The sequence below is a fragment of the Pleurodeles waltl genome, chromosome 4_2 (genome assembly GCF_031143425.1).
Source record: "Pleurodeles waltl isolate 20211129_DDA chromosome 4_2, aPleWal1.hap1.20221129, whole genome shotgun sequence".
Classification (NCBI taxonomy): Eukaryota; Metazoa; Chordata; class Amphibia; order Caudata; family Salamandridae; genus Pleurodeles; species Pleurodeles waltl.
In genome coordinates, this window is record NC_090443.1 from 677,985,532 (window position 1) to 677,999,060 (window position 13,529).

The following is a 13,529-nucleotide window of genomic DNA, read 5'->3' on the forward strand; positions in this document are numbered from 1 at the left end:
ACATAAAGGGAGTTCCATGATCAGTCAGGATTTCCTGGGGAAACCCGACTCTAGAAAAGAAAGTGATCGTAGCTTGTGCTACTGTTTTAGATGTCATACTAGAAAGGGGTATAGCCTCAGGATACCTTGTAGCATAATCTACTAACACTAAAATATATGTGTGTCCCTCTGTGGAGGGTAAAAGAGGACCTACCAAGTCCATACCGATCCGGGAGAAGGGGACCTCAATGATAGGAAGGGGTTGAAGTGGTGCTTTTCTTTGGGGTCCCGGATCTATTAGTTGGCACCGTGGACACTGGGCACAGTATTGTCGAAGTTGTGCATAAACTCCGGGCCAATAAAATCTCCTCAATAAATATTCTTCGGTCTTTTCCCTACCATAGTGTCCCCCTCCTGGTTGGTTGTGTGCCAAAAAGAGTACCTGGAATCGTTAGGGGTTCAGGTACTACTAATTGTCGTTTCTCGATGTTATTATGTTTTACGACTCTATACAGGAGATTTTTTTGGACAATGAAGTAGTAGACTCAGATTTTGCTGTTCTCCAAGCATGACATAATGATGGGTCTTCTCGTTGACTGGCTCTGAATGACGGAGGAGGGACTGTAATGTTGGCCACTACTTTCTCTAAGTTCCTTCCCTTTTCCGAGGTCCGATATTGTTGTTTTATTTGTCTCTTTTCCCGTCTAGTGGGTCTTGGACGACATGGTTTGTTTTCGATATGACTATCATAAAATGGGGCTTCTGCCCACCAGGCCTCGGACATAGGCCCTCATTCTGACCTTGGCGGTCGGCGGAGAGACGGCGGTCGGACCGCGAACAGACCGGCGGTATTAAAAATGGCATTCTGACCGCGGCGGTCACCGCCGCGACCGACCGCCACTTCCCCACTCCGACAGCCACGGCGGTCATGACCGACGGGCTGGAGTCTGCGCACTCCGGTCCGGCGGTCGACCCAAGACCGCCAACGGTATCATGACCCTGCTTACCGCCGCGGTTTCTGGCGGTCGGGAACCGCCATGCGAACCATGGCGGTAGGCACTATCGGGGCCAGGGAATTCCTTCCCTGGCACTGATAGGGGTCTCCCCCACCCCCCACTGCCCCCCCGAGTCCTCCCCCCACACCCTCCACCCCCCTGCCACCCCCCAGAGGTGGTACGAACCCCCTCCCCACCCCCACCCCGACATGCACATACACGCACCCCGACATGCACACACCCCCTACATGCACATATACACACCCCCTACACACACACATACACAACGGGGACACATACCCGCACACATACATGCCGACATGCGCACCCGCCGAACTACACACATTGCCCATAGGCACAGCAGCACTCCCCGCCCGCATGCACGCACTCACACACCCCCTCTACACAATCCCACGCACACCCCCATGCACGCACACATCACACAACACCCCCCCACCCCCTCCCCTCACGGACGATCAACTTACCTTGTGCGTTGGTCCTCCGGGAGGTGACAGGAGCCATGGGGAGGTGACCGCCAACAGAAGACCGCCAACAGAAGACCGCCACACAGAAATGTGGGTCGTAATTCTGTGGGCGGTGTTCTGCTGGCGTGGCGGTGGAGGTTCACCAGTCTCCACTTTCCCGCCGACCGCCAGTGTGGCTGCTGGCGGTTTTCCGGCGGAACGCTCCCAGCGGTCAGAATGCGCACAGCGGCATACCGCCGCGGTCGGCGGTCTTCACCGCGGCGGTAACTCGGCGGTCTTGCGAAAAGACCGCCAAGGTCAGAATGAGGGCCATAGTTCGCAATTTTACCCTGTTTAATAGCTCAGGGAACCGTATATAGTCCGTTCCCAATATACAGTCCTCCACTAAGCGGTCCATAACCCCTACTGGCAGTAAGTCATGGTTCTCTTCCTACTCTATGTTTACGAAGGACAGGGGGAAGTTGTTTTTGTCCCCGTGTATACAACAGATCGATACCCATTGGTTGGTAATTTGTTCTGAGGGGTTCAACACATCAGCTCTTACCACAGATTGGCTACATCCCGAGTCTATAAGAGCCAGGAGTACCTTTCCATTTACTTTAATTGATTGTTTGTATTTGGGATTACCCCCGCCGGTACACAAGACTCTTCCTCTAGTAACCCCGATCTCCATGGGTTCAGGTTTTTCCCCTTTCCGAGGGCATAATTGAGCTATATTCCCCCACTCGCCACAGATATAACACTGTGGTTGCTGCATAGGTGGGTTTTCTCCGATTCTGGAATGCCCTGCTTCTTCTGGGGGTTTCCGAGAAAAGTTCCTGAAAGATACAACGGTCGGTCTCGGCGATATCTTAGAGCTTAGGTTCTTGAAGTCGACCGACCGGTGGTAAGCACAAGCTAAGTCCACGGCCATATCGGTATTGACGTTCGGGTGCTGCCTTATCCAACTCCGAGTGGAAGAGGGAAGAGATTCCAAACACTGTTCCAAGATTACTGCCTTTATAATGTCCTCCCTCTCTGTCCCTATAGGTCCCAGCCATTTCAATCCCAGGTCTTTGACTTTATAATAAAATGTCCGGGGATCCTCTGCCTGCCCCCATTTGATCTTCCGGAATCGTAGGCGGTAATACTCAGAATCATGACCTACTCTCTCCAATATGCTTCTTTTAATGTCTTTGTAGGGCGTGGTACCATCCGGGTTAGCGGCCTGATAGGCCGTTTGGAGGATACCTGTCAATAAGGGTGCTATATATTCTCCCCAATGGTCTTCCGGCCATTGGGCAGAGAAGGCCACTCTTTCAAAGTTAGTAAAGAAGGCGTCGGGGTCCTCACCGTCCTGGTACTTCTGAAGCACTGAGCTAGGTACATTGGGGTGGACCTTACTAGCTGCTATGGTATCCGTGAGCTTTTGGAGGGCCGTCTCATGCACTAATTGATTATTGGCCATGATGGTGGCTTGGCTTTTTAACGCACTCTGTAGTGCCTCGCAGTCCTCCTTAGCCTCCTTCTTATGGGCCTCCCATACTAGTTGAAGGTGTTGTTGTCCTTCAGCTAGCTGCTGTATCATGTCTTCCAGAGTGGGTGTGTCCCCCATTGTCTCCTATTTAAGTTTTGGCCTTTTATCACCTTTCAGTATCCCACTTCTGACACCATTGTGGCAGTGCGTCTGGTGATAATAAGGACTCGGATACTTGGGTTGGGCGAAACAGTGAATTTATTGAAAGTTCTTTAAAGTTATTTGCTTTGTTCAAAATTATAGGGGTGGTGTGCTCCTCCTCATAGAATGTCTCTTCTCTCTCTTTTCCCAGGTCCCCTCTTGACCTGCGAAGATTTTCTTCTCGGGCTCCCAGACGCACCGGAAAAGAGGAATGGAAATATAGGTAAGTCGGGGTTGTATAGAGGTATAAGTCGAATTAAGAGTAGAGGAGAGGGGAGGGAGAGAGAGACAGAGAGAGACAGAGAGAGAGAGAGAGAGAGAGAGAGAGAGAGAGAGAGAGAGAGAGAGAACTTCCCAGGGACGTGTGCAGAGTTTTAAAAATAGTGGGTGCGAAAACAATCACCTCTTAGTGTTCTTTCAGAATTAGACTTCTATCCCAAGTGCTCCTTAAGTCTGGCTAAGTAGTGCTCTTTGGTTTGGTAAAGTTAGGGAAGTCTTATGTCTTCAGCCTTCTTTTCACCTTAGTACTGCCCTTCTCCTTCCTGCCCTCTCCATATTTTTCCCTCCCCTCTCCCCGTACTATCCGTCCCCTCTTCTCTCCTGCCGTCACTCTCCCCTTTGTGATAGAAGTTGCCCTTTAGGAAGGACCGTACCATAGTTAGCCACGTCCCTCCTGGGACGTGGCGGAGTTCGCGTGTTTCAGCTCTCTTCCCGGCACGAGGTTGGCCGTCTATCTCCAGGGGAACCTTGTTGTTCCCGTTCCTGTCCCTGTCTCCCGTTTCTTCGCTCTCCTCCTTGTCTTTGTCGCCGTTTTTTCCTTCCACCGCGCGCCGCGCGCGGAGCCCGTCGTCCTTTTCTGTTCTTTCGGGAACCCAGATATTCGGGTTCCCTAGGCGGTTTCCGGCGTCCCCGTTGCCCTGGTAACTGGGCGAGTCGTCGTGCCCACCGCAGGAGCGGAACATCGTTCTTGACTCTGCGACGCCAGGAGCTGCGTTATCTGATAACCGGCTACATGGGTGTATATTGGATTTTTTTCGTTTTGGTCTTGTTTTGTTTAGATAAATATTACCTATTTTTCTAAACCTGTGTTGTGTCATTTTGTATTGTTTTCACTGAGTTACTGTGTGTGTTGGTACAAATATTTTACACATTGCTTCTGAAGTTAAGCCTGTTTGCTCGTGCCAAGCTACCATGGGGCTGAGTGGGGGTTAACTAAGGGTGATTCTCCATTACCCTGAATAGTGTGAGGGTCCTTGCTTTGACAGGGGGTAACCTGACTGCCAACCAAAGATCCCATTTCAAGGACAGACACCCTCAGAAGCATGTACATGTGGCAGTGAGTGCACCTGTGTAACGTCAGAGCCAGACGCTCTAGTCGCAGGCTGGGCTGTGAGGTCCCACAGTGCCTCTGGAGGTCTGTTCTCCACTCACCCGAAGTTCACAGACACCTGACCAGATTCAGCATAGATCCTAAACACCAGCAGGTCTAGTATTATTTTATTTATGAGCCCCTGGATATTGTATGAAGTAGGAAGTGAACAGCAGAGAATAGAAACTGAAATTATTCAGCACAAGTGCTCACCTCGCAGCTGGCACCAAAGGCTTCATATTGCTGGCATGCTTCTCCACGCAGCCTCCATTCCTGCTTAGGGTCACTCTGTAGCCACACCAGTGCAAGGCCTCAGCCACTCGACTGGTCTAAGTGATGCTTCTTTGCATGCCTGGCATGGGTGCTGCCACTCCTTCTGCCACCATTGATCCAGTGTTTCTTAACCCATCCCAACCTGATAAAAACAAGCATGATTGTTTTGGAAAACAAGTCCAAAACAGGAGCAAGACCTACCAGAAGAGCCCAAACAAGACAGGTCCTACACAACAAGGAGACTGGGTTAGATATTGGGCGTGCATCAAATTGGATTTCCTCTTTCCCGTCAATCCTGTCCTGAATGTTATGATTATGAATAATGAATGATTAATTCCACCAGCGGAGTGGAGCAGCAGAATTTTATTAGTAATTCCACATTACAAAAGGAACGCGGAATTACTAAATTCCTCCATTTCCATGGCAGAATTAAAACTTCCACCACTAATACTTCCAATCAGAACGACAAACCTTTGGAAGCCACTAATGTTAAATCAAGTGCCTTAATAAAAATGCCTTCACTGCTTTTACCCTTCTCTCTCGTGAAAAAGTTGCTAAGCTCATTGACGTCAACAAATCTGGTGCACCCACTGACTCTTGCCCTCCCTGTGTTCTCCATGAGGTCTTAAATACGGTATCAGTTCACCTTTCAGAACGTTTTTTAAAAATAATGATTTCTGGACAATTTCCTGCAGCTTGGAATAAGGCTTTCATACTTCCTCTGCTTAAAAAGCCCTCCCTTGACCCCCTGTTGACATGAAGAACTACCAGCCCATCTCTGGCCACTACTGAGAAAATTAGAACTATAGTCGACAAGAGTGGGAAGGCAGCGATGATTCTTCTTGACCTGTCGGCCTTGTTCAATACTGTCAATCTGTTGTTGCTAATCCACCAGCTGGAAAGCATTGACATAAAAGACTTACCCTTTCCCTACTAAGCTCTTTCCTGTCCGATAGAGAGCCAATGGTATCCCCAGAGATTTTACAGTGGAACCCTTCTCTCTCCCGTGTGAGGTCACCCAGGGGTCCTCACTAATTCCAGCACACTATAATATTTATGTTACTCCTTTGATGAACCTGATCCACTCCTGTAGCTTCTTTGTACTCTTTTATGCCAAAGATACACAGATTGTAGTGTCTATTTTGTGTAACATTGAAGAGATGGCCAAACAGGTCAGTAACTGCATGGTGCAAATTGTTGGTTTGATGAAGAATAACTACCTCAAATTTAGATAAGACCAAGGTACTCCTACTCAGCGATGACACTTCGTTTTGGGAAGCCTCCTGGTGGCCTCAAATCCTTGGCCCACTTCCTCACCCGTACAAATTGTAAAAACATTAGGAGTCTTGATGGAAAGCTTTCTTTCTCTCACCAAATTAATCAGGTCACATCCTCCTGTTTTTTTCTGTCAAGACTTTTGAAAAGGATTTTTCTCTCTATTCCTCCTGAACTTCAGACAATGGTCACTGTTGCACTAGTCATCTCAAGGTTAGACTACTGCAACACTCTTTACGTTGGCATTCAGCAAAGTCTATAGAGTAAACCCTGGATACTTCAAAATGTGACAGCTCATCTGCTTATGAAACTTCCAACATTCAGCAGTGTCTCTCAAACCATCGTCAACCTTCATTGGCTTCCAGTTTAAGTTCAAAGCTCTTAGTCTGGTTCATAAAGCCCTTCAAAAGCTGGCCCTGACTATTTTTAAAAGATCTTTCATTGGTACTCTCCCAACTGTAATCTTCAGTCCTCTTCAGCCAAATGGTGATTATCCCCAGAATCAACAAAGCTTGCTGAGGAGCAGGAGTTTTTCTTACTCAGCTTGCAAACTCTGGAACTCTGCCCTTTCAACTCAGAGCTCAGTCCAATCTGCTACAATATAAGAAACAGCCCAAAACCTGGCTCTTCTCATCCTGTCTTGCCAGTTAAGGGGCTAATTTACAAGAAAGTAGCTCATCAGCTCTAATGCGCCACTTTTCTTTCATCACCTTGTGCCCCTTAATGACGCCATGAGAGCACTGTGTTTACAAGACAGTGCTCCATGGTGTAAAAGTGTCCACAACAGCATCAGCCTGATGTGCTGCTATCCCTTAACATTGCTGGACTCGCGTCAAAATGTTGATGCTAGTCCAGCAATGCTAATTGGGCCCATAGGAAAAAGCACAACCTCACTTTTAATGCCTACCCTCAGCAGGCGTTAAGAAAATTGCACTACACTGGCACAGTGAAACCTTGTAGATTTCACTGCACCATTTCTGCGGAGATTCTAACGTGGGAACTCTTCCCTTGCATACATTTTACCTGGTACAGGTATAATGTGGCGCAGGACTTTACAAACTGGTGCAATGGTGACATTGCTCCAGGTTGTAAATATGACGTGGGGTGGGGGACTGTTTTGCACCACCTTAGCGTAAAAAAAAATACACTAAGGCGACGCAAAGGGCTTTTAAATGAGCCCCTAAGTTTTTCTCTGATGGCTTCTTTTAGCCATTTGTACCAAGAAGCCTTCGGGCATTTGCACACTCTACAAGCCTTGTTTACTTACTTACTTTATACTTACTAACTATCTTGGCCTGCTATCTTATATTTAGGTTTTGTAATCTTTTTAGATACAGATATATTTTACATATCATAGAATCATGGCCATCATAATTGTGATCAAATCCCATCAAATTGCACATTAACTGTTAATATTTAGCTCTCAAGCAGCTTCTATTTTAATCTGTTGCTATCCTTCAAGAACGAAAACATGAGCCTGATTCACAAATGTACCTCTATCAAAGAAATCATATGTAATTACGCCTGCTAGATATTCACAAAAGCATTCCTGGCAGATGTAAACAGATTAACTACTGAATGTTTCTCAACCAAGAGCACAGATAAATCTGCAGCAATAAATCTCTTGCAAGGAGTGGTAAGTGGGAACCATGGTTTGCCTTGTATGTTTGTAAAAGTACACAAACGTACTTTTTTGGGCTTTCACGCACTATGACGCAACCCTTCCCCACCCTAGACGGAAATGTATTCCAGCCAAGGTCCGGAGTTATTCAACTCACAGGATTGGAATGGATCGCCGCAGATTTGCTGGTGGTACAGGGAAAGGCTTTCTTCAACTTCAAAACTATTTTCCCTGCAGAGAAAAAAGGAAAAAAATGTTCGACAGGGTCTATTCCCACTGTGCTTAAATCTACACTGTGCAGATTTCTACAAAGGCAGACCATGAGCCTGAGGAATATTTTCCATCATACTACATTCAGACTTTGGGATTCCTTTCACTAACGTCGGCGCAATTTTGAATTTCAGGGAAATGCTAGTAAACCTAGGAAACCTCCTTACCTTGCATCTCATGAATATAATCAATCACCTCTGCATCAAGCCTGTTGTCCCATAAGTAGCTCTTGGCAAATACCTTCTGTAGGGCATTGTATGCCACAGGGTCAAGACACTTTTCAAATCATGTATTACTTGCAAGGGGACATGAAATCTGACCTCGGTACTCCGTGCAATGCGTTGCTGTTGCTAGAGCTATTTTTATATCCTTCATGATTTCAGTGCTATTAAGAATAGTCAGGGACTTTCAAGGTCAGGCTGTCAGGCATATTTCCATAGAAGTAGCTGTGGTCAACTGACCGGAGCATGGTACATGTCGCTGGCTCATACAATGATCAATACACTTCTTTTGTCAAGTCTGTCTGCATATGACATGTGACACTGTTCATCCTATCAGCCTCTCCCATCAATTTCACTTACTTCATATTTTCAGTATTATTTTGCGCATCCGTTACTGCTAACAAAGTTCAGTTATCGCCACAGAAAGAGTTTTTTTGGTAAGCACTATCGTCAGAAAGTTTTTTAACAGTGTAGTGTCCAGCTTTACGTCTCATATGATGCTACCTGAAATTGCCTTCTGAAGCTCGGTTTGTGCCACTACACAGCCAAACCTGAACTCATTTTAAAAATTGTAACTATGCGTAACATGTGAATCCTACTTTTATGGTGATTAAAGCATTCATAAATAATTTTTCGAAGTACAGCATTGTGTATCCTAGAATCAGCCCTTTTCATATGTTTTGGAAGTCCAATGCTACTCGTTTTAGCTCTTGCGTTAACCGAGACTTTTTAATTTACAGGAAGACCTCTTCATCCATTGGACTGCTGTAGTGTCATTCACCTTTTGCTTCCACCCACTGCAGCATACAGCAGAGAACACTGGGTTAGCTCACTTCAGCCATTGGCTCTGTGCACTGTGAGTGACAGTATTTGCTTGTGCACATGTGTACAGTCACTTGCAAAGTAGTGTTTTTCAGTGGCTAGGCCGGTGAGTTAATGTCTCCTTCCATTTATGTTATTACATTTTCGGTTAATTTTGTGTGGTTTTGCCAATGCTTTTTTGGCTGCACTACTATCGTTATCATTTTTGGTTTTCAGTGTACATCAAGCTTTACTCTGCATGCACAAAACGTGATCCCACCAGAGGAAACCTGACGCTCCTGGAATGGTCTGTGACCTAGAAATACATACTGTATCTTATAAGGCTAGGGCTTATGAAACTTTAACTTTGAAAGACTGAAAATTACCAAATGTACATTACATTTTTCCACCATTCTTGTCTTTTCTTGAGTCAGTCTCTTTCCAAGGCAAGCTACTGTGCTGTAAACTAACTGCACACTCTCACCCGTGTCCACTTCCCTGGTGGAGGCAGTAGGGAAAAAATCTTGCATTTTCACAGCAGAGAACATATTTATGCTCTGTTATCTGCACATTGGATTACACAATTAACATGCACTTGTGGAAGTGAACTGTGCGTGGATAAAGTATATGTTTACGAATTACATGCACCATTGTTTTAGCGGATTCAGGGGCATATTTATACTTTTTGGTGAAAAACTGCACTAACGCAGTTTTGCACCAAAAGGTTTAGCACCGGCTTGCGCCATTCCTGAGCACCAGCCGGGTGCCATATTTATGGAATGGCGCAAGCTAGTGCCATGGGTGGGCTAGCATAAAAAAAAGACATTAGCCGGGTGGGGCTGGCAGTATGAGAGAAGAGGGTTTTGCACCCAAGAATGGCATTAGGCTGGTTAGAGTTAAAAAAGGTTACTCTAACCAGCCTAGCGTCATTTTCTGATGCAAAACCGTCCATACAACGTGACTCCTGTCTTAGAGAAGACAGGAGTCATGCCCACTACCCCAATGGCCAGCACAGGGGACCAGTGGCCCCTGGGCATGGCCATTGCACCCTGTGCCATGCAGGGGGCCTCAAGTTGCGCCCCTGAGGGCACTTAATTTTTTTTTTAAAGTACTTACCTATACTTACCCTACTTACCCTACTTACCTGGGATGGGGTCCCCCATCCTCCGGTGTCCCTCTAGTGTGGGTGGGGGTGTTCCTGGGGCTTGAGGAGGTCACCTGTGGACCCATTCCATGGCGGTTAACCATGGAATGGGTCCACAGGTCCCCACTGGTCTGACCCAGGCATATTTAGCCCCTCCTCCTATCTGTGCGTCATTTTAGCACAGGGGATAAATATAGGGCTATGGGGTTAGCACCATTTTTTAGATGGGAATGCCTGCCTTGCATCTCATTGCTGCAAGGTAGGTTCACGCATCTAAAAAATGATGCAAACTCCAATATTTTGACGTTAGACATGTCTAACGTCAAAATGTAAATATGGAGTTAGTTTTGCGCTGAATTTGCGTAAAAAAAATGATGCAAATGGGGTATAAATATGCCCCTCAGTGCCTGTTTTCATATTGCTTTCTTGCATGTACAAGTAATATGCCTCAGAGGACTTTGACGCCTTTTGCTGGGGCAGGGTGTTTGCACACAACAATTGCTTTTTGTAGTGCTTGAGGTTTATTTTGCAGTTTTTAGGTTGAGCGTAAGCATACGGCCTCTTGTATACTTTAGTATACTTCTTATGGCTTAAAGCAATTTCATTTGTTGATAGCAGTATCCTTTAGAAATCCTTGCTCGCTGGTGGTCAGCCTGCCTCTTTTTCTCTTTCAGAGCAGGGACTAATTACTGTATAGTTCCACTGTTGCTTTTATGGACTATTTTATTATTTCTTTGTTAACATCAGTGAGGCGCATGCTTTACAGCTGCCGCACATCATCTTTGTCATGGCGGCTGCTTCTGGAGGCTGCACGGCTTTCTTTTGTTCTGCCCAGCTCGCTCTCCATGTATTACAAGGTAAGCCTGCATACTTTATTATTTCTTTGTTACCATCAGCGCAGCTCACGCTTTACGGCCGCCACTCTTCATCGTTATCATTTGCAGCCACTTCGGGAGGCTGCACAACTATTTTTTGTTCTGCCCGGCTCGCTCTCTAGGCATTATAAGATTAGTCTCTGAGGCTGATCGGGTGGATTCCTGCTGTGCCAATTCTTTTATAAAACACAAAATTGGACTCTGGGCCCTTCACATGGTTACCAGATTACATTACACAAGGTCGGTTTCATTTATTTTGTTTTTCCATTGTTGCTTGCTCATTTTATCTTGATTTCAGACTTCCCGGCATTGTTTTCGGCCGTCCCACCCACCTATGTTTGTTTTAACCCTCCCGGTCTTCTGCTGAATGTTTAACCAAGCCCGGAGATCCTCGCTGACTGCTTCCACTCTCCACCTCCCAGTATAAGCCACCAGCAGTTCTCTGCTCGTCCAGTCAATGGCGTTTATGCAGCTGGACCACCGGACAACATGGACAGGAATGTCCGCATCTTCTTCCACGATCAAGGGTGCAGCAGGGCTTTAAAGTGGCAGAGACTTCCTTCCTGCATGCTATCATATCCAAGTAAAGAACTACACTGAAAAAAAACAATCCAGCTGTTTGTCGCTTTTACAGTTCGGACACAGCATTCATTTTTTACATTAAAAAACAAAACAGTTTTTAAGTTGTGTGTTTCTGTTTATACAGTAATTTCCAAGTTCACCACTGTTAGAAAGTAGGACACAGATTTTACTTTGCAGATTTAACTTTGTTTGATTCTGCACGTTTCTCGTTCAGGATGTGCATTGTTTAAGTCTACATAAATATGTCAACAAAAAAACAAAGCCAAGCATGCATTTACAATGCAATAGGTCTCACATTTGAAAGAGTCAAAGCTATTGGCGTTGTAAATGCCTATGTGGCAAAAAAAGTCCACCTATGCATTTACAATGCCAATAGCTCTAACCCTCGCAAATGCATGACCTATTGCAGTGCAAATGCTTCTTTTATATGGCAGAAACTCGACAAAAGGTTGTTGAATGCTTTACGTGAGCACCAATTACCTTTTACAAGGTCACATTCATTTTTTCGGCAAGGAGCTATTAAGGGCCTAATTCACAAAGGGACTTACAGCGCATAAAATTACGAGTGTGGACTCTGCACTCAAGGCAGTCTCCGCACTCATGGCAGAGTCCGCACTCATGGGAGGATGTTCGCATTAGGGATGGAATTTCTGTACACGCACTACAGTGTTTGCTGTATGGAGATTCCACCAGAATTGAGGAGACTCCGCCCTAAGGAGCATATTTACGAGCCCCATAGGGCCACCGGAGCATCACTTTTTGTGACGCTCTGGTGGCGCTGTTAATTGCGCACATTTACAAGGCGGCGCTAAGTCATTAACGGTGCCTTGTAAATATGCCCCCAACACAGTTTTCTGTGGCAGCTTTTGATGCTGCCCCAGATTTACAAGATTCTGTAAATCTGTGGCAGTGCCAAAAACTAACATCAACCCATGGGTGACGTTAGCACGGCACAACGAAGAGTAATGCTTTCATATCTCCTCATTTTTCCTTTCTTTATGTGTGCTGCATTCTGTAGCACACATAGAAAGAACAAAACCACCATAAACTATTGTTTATATGCAGGAAAGTGTCCCTTCCTGCACATAAACAATCATTCAAAAATTATGTTTGGTACTTCTATGTGTGCTGCATTACACAGCACACATAGAAGTGCCAAATCGCCATTGTAGATTATTTATGTGCAGAAAGGAACACCTTCCTGCACATAAACAATCAATCCCTTCAATGCAGACACCCTTGCACTATGATGCAAGGATGCCTGCCTTGGCAGCTAAATTTACTGTCAGTGCAGGAGGGAAACGAGGGGTGCGCCATATTCTTGTAAATACGGCGCATCCCTGCATTTCAAAACTGGTACAGCTCTGCTGATTTTGGTGCAGCACCTTGGCAGTTTGGTGTAAATCTGGTCCTAATTGTTGGACACTCAGCACTCCTAACTTTGCAGGATGTTGAGCCAAAGAAGAGACTGGAACCTGAATCCGAAGTTCCAGAATAGGCAGCTCTGCCCAGAACGCCACAACGAAAGTTCTAAAGCAGTTTCTGTATATTTCCTAACTTGGTCTGATAAGTCCTTGAGCACCTTCATGGGTTCCTCTGTGCATATCCAGGCAAAACGAAGTCTCATAGTTACAATAACATATTTCTTGATTTAGCTATGAACAGACAATATGACCATTGCAAAGGAATATTTTGTTATGTTTTAAAATAAATGGTTACCAGATGCCAGAACCATGTCGACATGCTATTTACCATCTAAAAATTAGGGGAAGTCAACATTTTTGTTTTACACTAGAATAACTAGAATATTTTGTTGAATTTGGATAATTTCCCCTTATGTGAATTGCCCAAAATCACACTATTACACCACAACATGTAAATAAGCAACGTTTGTAGTAAAAATTTACAGGAAATACACCATTCGCTGTAACAATTTAATGCAAAGGCACAGGAACAACACAGGAGAAGGAAGTGATGTTAAC